Source organism: Dermochelys coriacea, chromosome 20 (genome assembly GCF_009764565.3).
Source record: "Dermochelys coriacea isolate rDerCor1 chromosome 20, rDerCor1.pri.v4, whole genome shotgun sequence".
NCBI lineage: Eukaryota > Metazoa > Chordata > Testudines > Dermochelyidae > Dermochelys > Dermochelys coriacea.
The window spans coordinates 5139401-5153039 of record NC_050087.2 but is presented as its reverse complement, the minus strand read 5'-3'; the positions used below and the strand labels follow the sequence as shown (position 1 = coordinate 5153039).

Sequence of the window (13639 nt, the reverse complement as noted above, 5' to 3'; positions counted from 1 at the left end):
ATCCGGGGCTGGATCTCACAGTCAAGGTTTGCATTTTGAGACAGTTGGCTACCAAGGTAGCAAAAGTGCTCAACTGTCTCCAAAGTCTGACCCTCGATGGCGATTTCTGGTGAGTCACGTCCAAGGCCAGAAGCAGGTTGATAGAGAACTTTAGTCTTCTCCATATTGAGGTGAGAGTCCCTATCGGCTGTATGCAACAGTCAGTGTCTTTCTAGCAGCTCATTTTGGAGAGCTAGACAGGCTGCCATGGCAGTCTGAGCACAGGACATAGAGCGAGCCAGGAGCTCCTGGCTCTAATCCTGTATTGGGCTCTGACTGTCTCTGCGGTCTTGTGCGATTTTTCAGCTCCAGCGCAAGGGGCAATGAGATCCAGTTATCTAGAATCTATAACAAGGGTGGTCTGAGCCACATATGACGATCTTCAGAAGTCTGAGAGCTGCAAGACACGCACAGCCTGGCATTGCCTGCTGTGGCACAAGGCTAAAGCCCTAAGACCCTCCTTCCCTGAAGGGCAGAAGCCCCATGGTGCCACCACCCTGCTGCAGGGCAGAAGCCCCAAACTCCCCGCTGCCCAGTGGCATTGTGGGGGGGGGAGTCCGGGGGGGGGGCTCCATGAGCTGGACTTTAACTGCAAAAGAGCCATATGCAGCTCATGAGCTGTGGTTTGGCCACGCCAGGTCTATAAGGTGAAAATTATCTAGGGTCTATAGGGTGAATAACTAGGGGCTTACGGCTGACATTAGCCAGGGAGCTTGTGGGTGAAATTAACTAGGGACAATAGATTAAAATAAAGGGGGGGGGGAATCTTTGCTTAATTACCAGGAAGATCTCCCTGACCTGGAAACACACGAGCCTGGGGAATTGGCCCCTGGACAGGGAGCCCCCTACCAAAGCACAGGGGAATATGATGTAGGGAACAATTCTACCCTGTCCAAGGCACTTGGATGGACTAGGGGACCTAATAGGCTTTGCCCACATCTCTGACTTGGATTCTTTTGATTCCTCTTGGTTCTGCCCCCTGTGGCTCAGTGCTGGGATGTGGGGTCTGTGAGACCGTGTGGAGAGGCTGGGACGAGCAGCAGCGACAAGAACTAGCACCAGCCACGGGAGGGCAGCAAAGGAACAGAAATGAAGCTGGTGTTTTCCAGCTTGGAGTGGGATTTTTCTGGTTGGCAGGTTAATCTGTGACACTCCTGTGGGTATTTTCCTCATGCGGAGTAGATACCAGCTGCCAGAACTGCTGGTGAGCTGGGCCTGGAAACTGTTATAAGGCCAGCTGCATCTGCAGGACCAAGGACTCTTGTCAACTTTTTTAAAGCCACCAACAGGCTGGGAGCAGGACTCCTGGGTTCTATTTCTGTCTCTGGGAGTTTGTGGTCTAGGTGTTAAGAGCAGGGAAATGTGGACTGGGGCTTTTGGGCTCTCCTCCCAGGTCTGAGAAGTGATTAGAACAGGGGCAGAACCCAGGAGAGAAGGAATCAGGGCCTTCTATCCCCAGCTCTGACCCTGACTTTGTGTGAGTGTAGGCATGATCTCTGTAAAAGGGTGATACTTAGTGCCTTGATGGAAGGATGGCAAGCCGCTTAATCATAATATTTTATTGTGCACTGCTAGTTTCCAGAGGAATCAGGTGCCATCAGTTCTTGGGAACTTCCCCTGGGTGTTCGGTGGTTCTGAAAATCGGAATTAGCAACTCTCCCTTCAGCTGATGTTTAACCAGGGTGTGCAATCTTAAAATAAATAAATAAAAAAATCGGTGCACAATGTCACTGCATTTCGATGGATCATTCCAGCAGAGGCTGAATGGGCCACAGTCTTGGGCATTAACGTGGCGCTCAGGACAACTGGGTTTATTTCCCTGCTCCGCTACAGGCTTCCTGTGTGATCTTGGGCAAGGCACTTAGTTACGTTGTGACTCGGTTGCATCTGCCCAATGGGGCGAATAGTGCTTCTCTGCAGTAGGATTGGAAGGAGCTCAGATATTTGGGCCTTGCCTGCATTAGGAAGGGTACGCCAGTCAAGCTGTGCCAGCAAATGCTCTGAGAGGTGGCATTTGCCTCTTACCAATGTAGCTTTTGGCTGGTATAACTGTGGGGATTGTGCTGGCACTGCTATGCCCACTAGTGGTGTCTTTCATAGATATGCTGACAAATCTTTTCAGGGTAGGGCCTGGACTAAGGTCTGGCTTAGCTAGCGTAGGATTCTGGAGCTGCAGCATCAGGCTGGAATGGAATGATTCAGGAATGAAAAAGTTATAATGACACTGTCTTAAGTTATTATGGTACCTTGATCCCAAAGCAAATAGGCAGGGATCTGCTCTAAAAACTAGCTTTCTCTGGGCTGGAGGGCTGCAGGCGTTCCATGCTATTACTCACCAAAGTCTTTTCCCCTAAGGACCTCAAAGCCCTTAGCAAGCACTAATTAGTTAAGTGACCCCTGTGGTTCACAGAGAAAAGCCTTGTTAGCTCATCCCAGGCGAAATTGCTCCTTACGGTGTATCTTCAGCCGTGGGCATGAGATGTGGATAAGTCTCTCGTTCCCCAGATGCGGGAAGGTTAAGTGATTCATGCAGGGCACACGCCGAGTCAGGAGCACAGCCAGGAATAGAACCCAGGCGTCCGGTGGCCCGGCCCTAACTGTGTATCCCCCTGAAACTGTGTGGGTGGGGGGTTGAATTGTGGGGTAGGCACAAAAGGCCATTTCTCCAGCTCATTGCCTCCCCCCCCCGCCCCGCCGCCATCCACCTCCTGCAGTGCAGCACCCCTGGGGCCCTGGTTCACGGTCCGCTCCCCCACCGCCACTTCTTGTGGCTCAATTCCCCTGGGTTGCCTTCCTCCCAAGGGCTGATCTTTCAAGTCAGGAAGAAATCACAGCCTGAGGATGGACCGCACGCTGCCAGGATGCTTTGCACCGCTTGTGAACGCAGCCCTTTCCTGGACTACAGGAGACTGGGGCCTTGCCGGGACACATCCGCTGGGGCTCATGCTCAGCCGGCTGCTGGGAAACCGCCTGCATGTTGTCCGTCCCGCCCCCCCCCCACTCCCCAGATTCTGCCCAGGGAAGACCTGAATCTGGCTGGGCTCACAGGCTCCCCCTACCTGTCCTGCCCTGGCATTGCTTGCTGCTACCTGCATGGTGCTGCAGATATCAGGGTGGTGGTGGGGAGCATCGCTTCATTTGTCCCATGGGCTGCCTCGGGTGTGAGCTCCTGCAGAGGACAGAGCCAATGGCTTTCTGCTTCTTGGGACCCCTCTGCCCCTGGTGCTTGCTGATCGTTGTTCCTTGCAGTGGGGCTGCTGCAAGTGGAGGGGGGCAGGGAAAGAGACTCCCCCCATGCCCGCCTTGCACTGATTTGCAGGCTCTCCTGGGGGCTGTGATAGGAAGGAGACTGCAGCCCTGGTCTCAGCTTCTCCCCATCTATACAGCACAGCTCTCCCCTTCCCCAGCAACCTGTCTGTCCCATCTCAGGCAAGGGCCCTGCTGCACCTTGCTAGCTGACGCTGCCCCAGGGTTACGTCGGAGCCAGGGTGCCCCCACCGGAAAAGCTAAGGGGAGGAGCTCAGCCAGGGAGCCCTGCTGGACCTTGCAGTTCTTGGCGCCGTTCTCCCAGCTGGTGCCAAGCCAGTGCATCCCTTAAAATCTAGGAAGAAGACACAGCCCTTCGCTGGTCGGCCCGGCTGTCCCTGTGCAGGACTCCCAGCACCGACCAGGCTTTCTGGGGTCAGTTGTGCTGCCCAGGTAGCAAGCAATAAAACTTATCTTTTTCCCTGGCCATTCATTTTGAGGGGAGCTACTCTTAAGTCAGTGCGGTACAAACAAACAAAAATCAAGCACCGTAAGATGGGGGTCATGGCGGGCTAGACGAGACCTGAAAGTCTGGCCTCTATAAAGGTCTCAAGAAATTAGCAGCCACTTTTGACCTCGCTCCTTAATCCTCCCCATGCCTGGTTGGGCAGGATCACTGTACCCCTCCATTTTACCGATGGGGAAACTGAGGCACAGAGCGGGGAAGCAGCTTGTCTGCAATCTTGGAGCACCCAGGACCCCTAACATTGGCTGTAGTTGCTGGATGATGCAATCTCCCCCTTAAACCCTGGATGGGATCCTCAACTTTGTTTAAATGGGGGACTGACTGCTACTGAGTTTAGGGTGGCAGCGAAGGGATTGAAGCAGGGAGACTGAATTGCTGGGGAGCCTTTCTCTGCACCAGGGGCCAGGCAGTTGTTTTCTGGCTAGCAGAGAAAATCCCCCAGCTTCTGGCAAGCTAGAGCTGAATGTTCTGTATCTGCCCCAAGCGCCCACATTGGGCTGAAGCTTGTAATTTATTTTAATTAAAGGTTTGATTAAATATCTTGGTGCCCTCCCATTAAATCCTTCAGCAAGGCAGAGGTGTGTGTCTTGCTTCTAATTCATGCTCTGAGATAGGAGCTAGGCAGCTATTTCCCCAAGGTCTGACCCCTTATGTGGTCAGACCCCTCCAAGTTCTGGCCCTCCTGGATAGCTGGGAAAGCTCCCTCTTGGTATAGAGAGAATCACATGCTGCTCCTATCCACTGCATATGTCCTCACTGAGTCTAGTGGCTGGAGCAGGGGGATCTAGAAGGCCAGATGCCCAGGTTCTCTAGTTCTGGCACCGACATTGGACAAGTCACTCTCTCTCTCTGCCTCAGTTTCTCCAGATGTGAGTAGCTCTCAGCACTCACCTAGTGAGTTTCATGCATAGCTCTCAATATGCTGCCTGCAGATCGGTCGGTATCATTGTCCCCTCTTTTACACCCGAGGAAACCGAGGCACAGAGCAGGGTAGCGATGCAGCAGCTCAATGGCTGGGCTGGGAATAGAACCCAGGGATTGTGGCTTCTAGGTCTGAGCCAGTAGGCCATGTTGCCGTACCTACCTGCGGTTCAGAGAGTTTGTGTGCTTTGGTGAATGAAGCTCTGCAAACCACTTGGCGCCCTGCAGATGAAATGGGGCATTTGATATGCCGAAAGGCCAGACCTTGGAGGTGGGGGGTTGAACTGAGCTGGCAGCAATTGAGTTGGCTGGGTTTGGATATTGCAAAAATCCAAAGCTGGGGTCGTTTGTCTTCTGATCCCCTAGGACCTGAGCCTCTCATAGTGTGTGTGTGTGTGTTCAGATAAATGAGCCAGCTTTGGGCCATCTCAAAGGCCTTATTCTGATCACTGATGACCCTTTGGATCAAGGCCTTTTCCAAAGCTGCAATTTGAAAAGCCAGTTAATGGCAGGGGAGGGTCCAGTTCTCTGCCCCGCATCTCCTTGCCCTGCTGGGGGGATCTGGAGCCCACAGCAGTACAGCTGGCTCCTCCTCCCCCCCCAGCCCAGCCTGGTTGCACTGACGAAAGCCTTGGGAGCTGCTATTTTTGCTGAGCTTTCTAAACCCTGGGCTTGTGGTTCCTGGCGGGGCTCCAGGCAGCTGGGTTGCGGGCGGGGCAGCCCCGCCTGGACAGGTCCAGGCAGAGGGCTGGGAATGCACTGGCTGCATAAGAGCGATTTTCATGGGTTTTGGAACAAGGAAAGGGCTTTGTTGTCAGAGGCGTGGTGCTGGGAGTGCAGCGCGGAGGCCTTGCAAGAGATAAGAGGTTGGCATGCCGCTGCCCCGCAGGGCTGGTTCAGAGTAGGGGGCTGCAGGGTTGCAGATAGAAAGGAGGAAAGCAAGGCCAGGAGCCACTTTAAGTGAACTGCAGTGAGGAGGCAAGTTCGGATCTGGCGCTCCCTGCGCTGTAACAGTGCATTGGCTTCTGCTGCACAAACCCATCATTGTTAGGGGTCTGCAGAGCAGCTGGCTGTTCCAGTCTCCCTCTCCTTTGCGGCAGGGGGTTCCCCTTGTTCATAGTGGCAGTCCCCGCTCTGCCCTGTCCAGAGTTCTCACAAACACAAGGCCTCAATCGCCTCTTGCTCCTGCTAAACCTCCCATTGGTCTCCTGATTTGTAGTGTTGCCAACTCTTTTGACTCCATCATGAGTCTTGTGCACTTTGGAGCTTTCTTTAAAGCCCCAGCTCCTGGAGTCAGGTGAGATGAGAATGTCAGCTTAAAAAGAAAGTTTCCACCCTTTGTGGCTGTGGCTTAAAAACACAACCTGAAGGCTCCTAAACCAAAGGATATGGAACACCATATAAAAGCCCCATGATTTTAAAGCAAATTTCAAGCTTTGAGGCCTGACGCATGCTCTGGAAGGCTTGGGATTGGCAATATTGAAAGAGATTGGTCATTTAGGCACCTAAATGGAGCAGTCCAGGCAATAGACCTAATACTGGATTATAGGGCTAGGCCGATTTACGCTGGCTGAAGGTCTGGTTCAGGACTGTGCAAAGGGCTTGATTTGCTGTTTCCTTTTTGGCATTTCAGGCAGCTAGGACAGTGAGAGCCAGTCAGTCAGTTTCACTCTGATTTCTAGTCCGTTTCACTCTTGACAGCTGGCCCTCTTTTGCACATGGCAACCTCTGTTTGGATGTGAAGCCAGTTCAAATGGAAACAAACCCAACCAAAACATCCGCGGTTTCCCTGCGAAGAAAAGAACCACCAGGGCTGCGTGTTGAAACCCTAGTTCTTGGACTCACTGCTTAAGATACCCCGGTCCCAGCTACCATTCAAGGGGCTGATCTTGCAAAGTGCTGACGAAGCTACCTCTCGGATTGGCAAAGCGTTAAGAATGCGTGTTGGGGGCACTGAAGGGCTGGCCGACATACTGGATGCAAAGCACATGCTAAAGTGCATTGCTTGATTGGGGCCAGAGCATTCGGCACTCTGCAGAATTGAGCCCTGGGTAGCTGGTGAAGTGGCCAGATATCCAAAAAACACTCGCAAGCTGGCAGCTCCGGTGGGGAACAATGGAGATCTGCCCCCCAACCCCACGCAGACCTTGGCCACTTCCCATTGAGAGCAGGAGCTGCTGGTTTGTGAATCCTCTTGAAAAATCTGTGGCCCAGAGAGGGGTATCTTGAGCATTCCAGGGCTGTCCCCAGACACTTTTTCCACATGGGATGCACATGTACCACATGCACCAGGGAGATCCCAGGTGCCACTGCCAGTCCCTGTGGAGCCATCGCCACTGGCCCATGGCCTTGCTCACTGAGTCTGTGCCACACCCAGCGCCCACTGGGTTGACATGTGACGGGCTCACTTGTGGGGGCCGCTCTTGTTGTGTGGAGCTGAGCCTGGCTCTCCCCGAGCATTGTGATCTGGTGCCCGGGGCTGCTGTGTCGCTCAGGTTTGGCCCGTCTGCCCCTCCAGATCCCTATGCAATGCTAGCTGGTGCAGGGTCCCCCTCAAACAGGAGGTTCAGAGCAAACAGCCCCTTTTGCCAGTGCTACGCACCATGGGTAACTGCAGATTTCTCTCCCAAGCAGTTTTTGACCCAGCTGCAACTCTGAGAGCAAATCCCCTCGGGACCATCCATCCCTCTGGGTGTCTCCTACAGGCATTTGGGCTCGTCTTTTGCACAGCTTTGCAAAGCCCATTCCTTTGGTGCTGACAGAGTACAATGGAGCCGGTTTGTTCTGGCTGCACGGGGAGTGATGGGGCGTGGGGTGGGGGGGAGAGCAGAGGGAGGCTCCCAGAGTCTGAGAGAAACAACCAGAAGTTCCTGACTCAGCTTGTCCTGGCGCGGCTGGGCGGGCCGGGAGAGGAGAGTGGTGGCAAGCGGCCAGGTCTCCTGAGTCATTGAGGGATTCCATACAATGCCCTCTGCGGCAGGGCGTGCTAGCCGAGGACAGCGCTGGGTGCTAATCCCCAGGGGAGTGGCGGAGCTCTTTGCTGGTGCCAGGTTGCTCCTCGGTCGGAGATGTGGTTCACATGCCAGGACTATGCTGCGACCTGGCTGACCTGTGTTCGCACTGGGTCCGGCGCTGTCACATGGGGGGGGGCTTCCTCCAGCAATGTACCCCCAATGTGCTTTGGTCTGAGTCCCCAGGCCTGGGGCGTCCCTGCCTGCTCACACCTGGGGGAAGGGCTTTGCCATTCCCTGCCACAGATTGAGCTTTAGGGGGTTTGCTCAACTGCTGGTTGCCTTGTCTTGCAGAGTGTAGGCAGGCAGGACTCCTGGGTTCTTCTTCCAGCTCTGGGAGGGAGCAGGGTCTAGTGGGCAGAGCAGGGGACCGGGGGTCAGCAGTCCGGGGTTCTCTTCCCAGGTCTGAGAGGGAGTGGTGTCTAGTGGGTAGTGCAGGGGACTGGGAGTCAGCAGTCCGGGGTTCTCTTCCCAGGTCTGGGAGGGAGTGGGGCCTAGTGGGTAGTGCAGGGGACTGCTGGTCACAGGACTCTGTGATTCAAAGCCCAGCCCTATCCCTGTGTGTGCTCAATCTTCCCTCTACCAGTGATTTCAGAGCCTGCCTGGCTGGAGATAGGCCGTCTTCCCCCTTAGGCTGCTGCTCCGAATTCAGCCCTGTGCGGTGGGCTTGGCTGCGGCCCTGTCTGCAGAAAGGTGGTGCCTAGGCCTGATGGGGGCGCTGTTCATGCAGCGGGGTGAATTTCACCCCCATGCAAGGTGAAAGGGGCAGTGCGATTGGGGTGGGGGGGAGGAGGAAAAACAAAGATTTCCTACAAAAGAAACAAAACTTGTTGTTCTGGGAGGGGTGGAATTTTCATATGCAAAGTGGCCTGGCCTGGCTGCCGTCCTCTGAGTGACTTTGTGCACTAGGTCAGGATGCCCTTCCTGTCTACAGCCACAGCCTTCCAATCCTGTGCTTAACCTTGGGCAAGTCACTTGAGCTACCCCGTGCCTCAGTTTCTCTATCTGTAAGATGTGGAGGCTAATACTACCTTATTTCCCAGGGATGCTGTGAGGCTGACTGGCCTGGGAGTCAGGAGAGCTGGGTTCTGTTCCCAGCTTTGCCACTGGCCTGCTGGGTGACGACGGGCAGGTCATCCCCTCCCGGGCCTCTGTTTCCCCATCTGTAAAAATGGGGATAATAATCCTGACCTCCGTTGAGATCTACTGATCTTGGGAAGAGCTGGTGTGAGGTGCTCAGACACTGCAGGGATGAGGGCTGTGTCACTACTGAGATGGATGGTCTCACTTGCAGGCAAGTTTTGTTCCGAGCCCTGCATGTTAGTGGTTTTGCTTGGAATGTTTACAGGGATTCCACTTGTGCAGCCAAAAGTGGGTGGCTGGAAGGGAGAGGGGGAAGTACCCCAAAGCCAAACAACCCTTAACCTGTCCCCCTCCCGCTCCGATTACTTTCTTTTGATGGCAGTCAGCAGCTGCACTAGGGAGCGGCGGGGCTGGCTGCCAAGCGTCATGCCCAGTTCTGAGAGCAGCGTCGGGGTGTGGTGAGAACCCAGCACCCTGCCTCCCACTCAGCCCATGAGGAGGAGACGCACCCAGTCATAAACACAACAGTGTGTAAGGAGTCCAGGTAGCTTCCTGGGAGCTGGGCTGTCTGCAGCCCCCAGGGACCAGGGCATTCCTTGTTTCGCCCGGTCAACTTCTTTAGCCTTGGGATAGCCTATAAAAACTGTCCACTCATCTGTCGCTAATGCAGCAGCAGAAAGGGTAGTAGTAGCATCACTGCGTGACCGTCCCCGACCAAATTCAGGGCCCCCGCTGTGTGCTGTCAAGAGACACCGTTCCTGCCACCCAATGAGCTAGAGAGAGAGAGAGAGGACAGGTAAATGGGGAAACTGAGGCAGAGCAATGAAGTGATTTGCCCAAACTGTAGAACACAGGTTTCCTGATTCCCATGCTTGTGCACTAACCATTAGGCTGCTTTGTCTAGGCCAGCTGGTCCCTTTCTGGCACTGGGTTTGGTCTAACCCAGCTCAAACATGCTGGAGGGTTGGGTCACTTGTTACTATTGCCATTTGACTGTCAGAAGCAACAGACCCTGGAACCCAGCTGTGCTCTTCCCCAGATCAGGATGGTCACTACCAGAAGCTTTCCCTTTTTCTGTCTCCTCCAGCAGACTTGCCCAAAAGGGGGCAGGATTGGAGGCCATGTGGCTGTCTGGGTCAAGAGTCTTTCATGCAGACCTTTAGCAATCTCTGCGGTGTGTGATAGGCCAGCTCCTCATCCTGGATCTAGCTGCAGCCCCATGCAATGTCTATCGCCCTCATTGCGCTCATGGGAGGCTGGCTTGCTATCCCCCCACCCCTCCAACTGTGCACCCTCCGCATTTTAGCCATTCACCGCTTAACAGGTGGCCGAATTCTCCTCTAAGTCATAGAATAATAGAAGATTAGGATTGGAAGAGACCTCAGGAGGTCACCTAGTCCAACCGCCTGCTCAGAGCAGGACCAACACCAACTACATCATCTCATCCAGGGCTTTGTCAAGCCAGGCCTTAAAAACCTCTAAGGCGTCCCGCCCGCGCAACCTCGTTGATTTCACTGGGGCAGAATTTAGCCTAGTGTCCCCTCTCTCTCTCCTTGCAGCAGACTGAATAATCTTGCAGGGACTGGTCCAAAGGCTACGGAGGTCAATGGGAACCTCTCCGTTGACTTTGGCCATTGGATCAGGTCCTGGTAGAAAGATCAGAAACCTGGGTCCAGTCTTGCTGGAGTTTCTTTGGAGCTCATCAGGAATTGGAGTGTAGCCCCGCAAGCTGGGTCCTTCTGTGGCCCATATCAGAGCTTTGTACTTTGCTCTCTGAAAGATTTTTCTATCCACCTTTCTCTCTCCACCCTGGATCCCTATGATCCTTGATCCACCTAGCAGACACCTCTCCAGTAAAGAAATACCTAAGCATTGTCTGTTTAGTTGATCCATCTGTTTTCTCTCAAAATCAAGGGGGGGAGGGGAGTGACAACTGATTTTTATGTGGTCTGTGTATTATATTTGGTTTATTTTTTTTCATGCATTTCAGGCTGTGCGTTCCTCCATGCAGTTTGTTGGCTGTTAGGTAAAGGGGTGTGGTTTGGCAGTCCCTTGAAAAGCAAGCTTTGGCTTGTCTTGGAGTTTTTCCATTTGAAAATTATAGCTTATGCAGGCCCCACCCAAAGCTTGTCTCTTCACATTTTCACACACACACCCTTTGATTCCTTCCTGTCCTCAAACCCACTGCAAAAAGGGGCTCTTTGTGCAAAACAGTCAACAAGAACAAATGCTGTCTGGGCAGCTGATTTTTTTTGCCTTTTGAAGCCAATACCAAGGTTTTGCTTTTAGATTAGATGTAGATTTCTATTCTCCCCCTTCTGGCATCTCATGACTTCATCCAAAAAGGCGATTAAAACTTGTAGCATATCTCAGAGGGGGTCATTGCTTTCGGGGATAATATTACCCAGGACGTGACATGACGGTGTAGTATAGCATCCAAAGGGAAGCTTTAAAATTCCTGGCTTATAAAACCTGGAGTGAAAATGAAATGGGAGAAAGCTTCACTGTGTACTTAACTATGCTTCACGGGAAGCATCATCCTGCAATAATGCCTGTGCCCTGTAGGGGTCACTCTTACCTACTTCTTTGAAGTCTTAGCCAAGTGGCGCTCTGGTGCACAGGGTGTTAAGACTAGATTGGACAGAACATTGGGGAATGTGCTGCAGGGGGCAATCAATCCTGCCCTGGTGCAGTGGGGGAGGTTTAGGTTGGATATTAGGAAAAACTTTTTCACTAGGAGGGTGGTGAAACACTGGAATGCATTACCTAGGGAGGTGGTGGAATCTCCTTCCTTAGAGGTTTTTAAGGCCCTGCTTGACAAAGCCCTGGCTGGGATGATTTAGTTGGGATTGGTCCTGCTTTGAGCAGGGGGTGGGACTAGATGACCTCCTGAGGTCCCTTCCAACCCTGATATTCTATGGTGCTTGGGGTGGATGGAGAAGAGGGCAGCTCCTCTGTCACCTGATTCATGGGGCCACCTGGCCACAGGGGGACATCGAGCGTTTAGTCCATTCTGTTCCCTCCATCCGATTCTAGCTGCAGTTTGTTTTAACGTAGACATGGGCTCGATGCAAAACGGCAAGATTCTGAACCATTGCATTTTTGGGTTCTTGGGCACTTAGGGAGTTGGTTGGGCTTGTTTACGCTTTGGGGGTGTTTGCAATTTGGATCCAGAGCAGGGTTCATATTTCCATCCCCTTCCCCCACCTTGCCATTCAGAGGTGCTCAGGGTTTGAGGCACATACCTATATTAAAGGCTATTTTGGGTTGGTTCCTTATGTAACCCCTTTAAAAAGGGTTTGAGGTGATGGACTGATTCAGGAGCAGACCTCCAGGTCTGGATTCCGATCATGCTTCCTCCCGTGTACAGCTGCTGACTTTGAGGGAGTCACTCCTGATCGACGCCCGTGGAATCAAGATCAGACCAGATTTATTCCTGAGAGTTAGAGGACAATATTTTTGTGGGGGGGGGAACCAAAGAGCCTAACAGGGAGAAACTGAACCTAATGACCGCCCCCGCCCCCAGTGGAAACTTCCCTTTCCAGAGGCAGTCTGTCTTCTCCGCTTCCAGGTAGCTATTCTTATAGCTCATCCCCTGAGCCCCAGTGTAGGGGGAGGGAGAAGATGCGCTGAAGTTAACCCCTTGTTCACTGGAGATTGCCTCATGACTATATGTTGGACACACTGCAATCCTTGCAGCATGTTGATGTTTGAATGAGGCCAGCATTGTTTGTTAGCATGTGTGTGTGAAGCAGAACCACGGACATGAAGCTGAAAAGGAAAAATCTGGTTGCGAACGGGGGAGTCTAACACGGGACAGATGCCCTGACCCCCAAGACAAGGACCCCACCTGCACCCCTCTAATGCCATGGACTACGTCAGCGCCCTGGCCCCCTCCTCCCTGCTGCAGTCAGTGTCCGGCGCCGGCTCGGAGCTCACCCGTCGGGTCTGGGCCTCCCGTGGCTTCCCCCAGCGCCCTTTCCGTGTCTGCAACCACCAGCTGGGGGCTGCATGAGGCTGATGGCTGAGACCCTGCAGGAGCTGCTGGCCAAGGCTGTGGCGGGGCTGGTGCTGGAGGAGAATGGGACAGCGAGGCCTTTTTCCAGGCGTTGCCCCCCGACACAGTCCTGATGCTGCTGGGCCCCAGGCAGAGCTGGAGCCCCCCGCGGGGAGGGGCCCGGGCCTAGGGGCGGAGCCAGGAGCGGCCGCAGCAGGGCCAGGACATCGCCTGCATCACCTTCGACGTCTACAAGCTGGGCCCCCGCGATCTCTTCAGGAGCCTCCATGTGAAGGCCACGTTCTACGGGCTCGACTCCATGAGCTGCGACTTCAAGAGCCTGGGCCCCAAGAAGGTGGTTTGAGCATTGGCCTGCTAAACCCAGGGTTGTGAGTTCAATCTTTGAGGGGGCCATTTAGGATCTGGGGCAAAAATTGGGGATTGGTCCTGCTTTGAGCAGGGGGTTGGACTAGATGACCTCCTCAGGTCCCTTCCAACCCTGGTATTCTATGAGTAGAAGATTTAAAATAAAGAAAGGTGCTGAGGCAGGTGCTGCGAGCAGCCTCGGCTGTGATGCAGGGAATGGGGCAGCTGCTGCTGGGAGCCTCCAGTGATATCTGGTACCTCCTGGAGGGGGTGGAGACCTGGCACCAGCCTGCCCGGCTCAGCCACTATGAAGACTGAGGTCTTGGCCTGGCCCCATCCCTACCCTGTCCCTGGTGAACTCAGTGCACCTGCGAAGCTGCTGCTAGTATAATAAAAAGGCTATTTAAGTCAAAAAAGAAAGGAGAAAAAAAAAAGAAGCAGGGTGTGGGT

General features: G+C 53.7%; 1 pseudogene; it reads left to right on the top strand.

The window, feature by feature from the left end:
* The first annotated feature begins 11762 nt into the window (after positions 1-11762).
* On the top strand, positions 11763-13630 carry LOC119845740 (annotated as a pseudogene).
* The last annotated feature ends 9 nt before the right edge of the window (positions 13631-13639 follow it).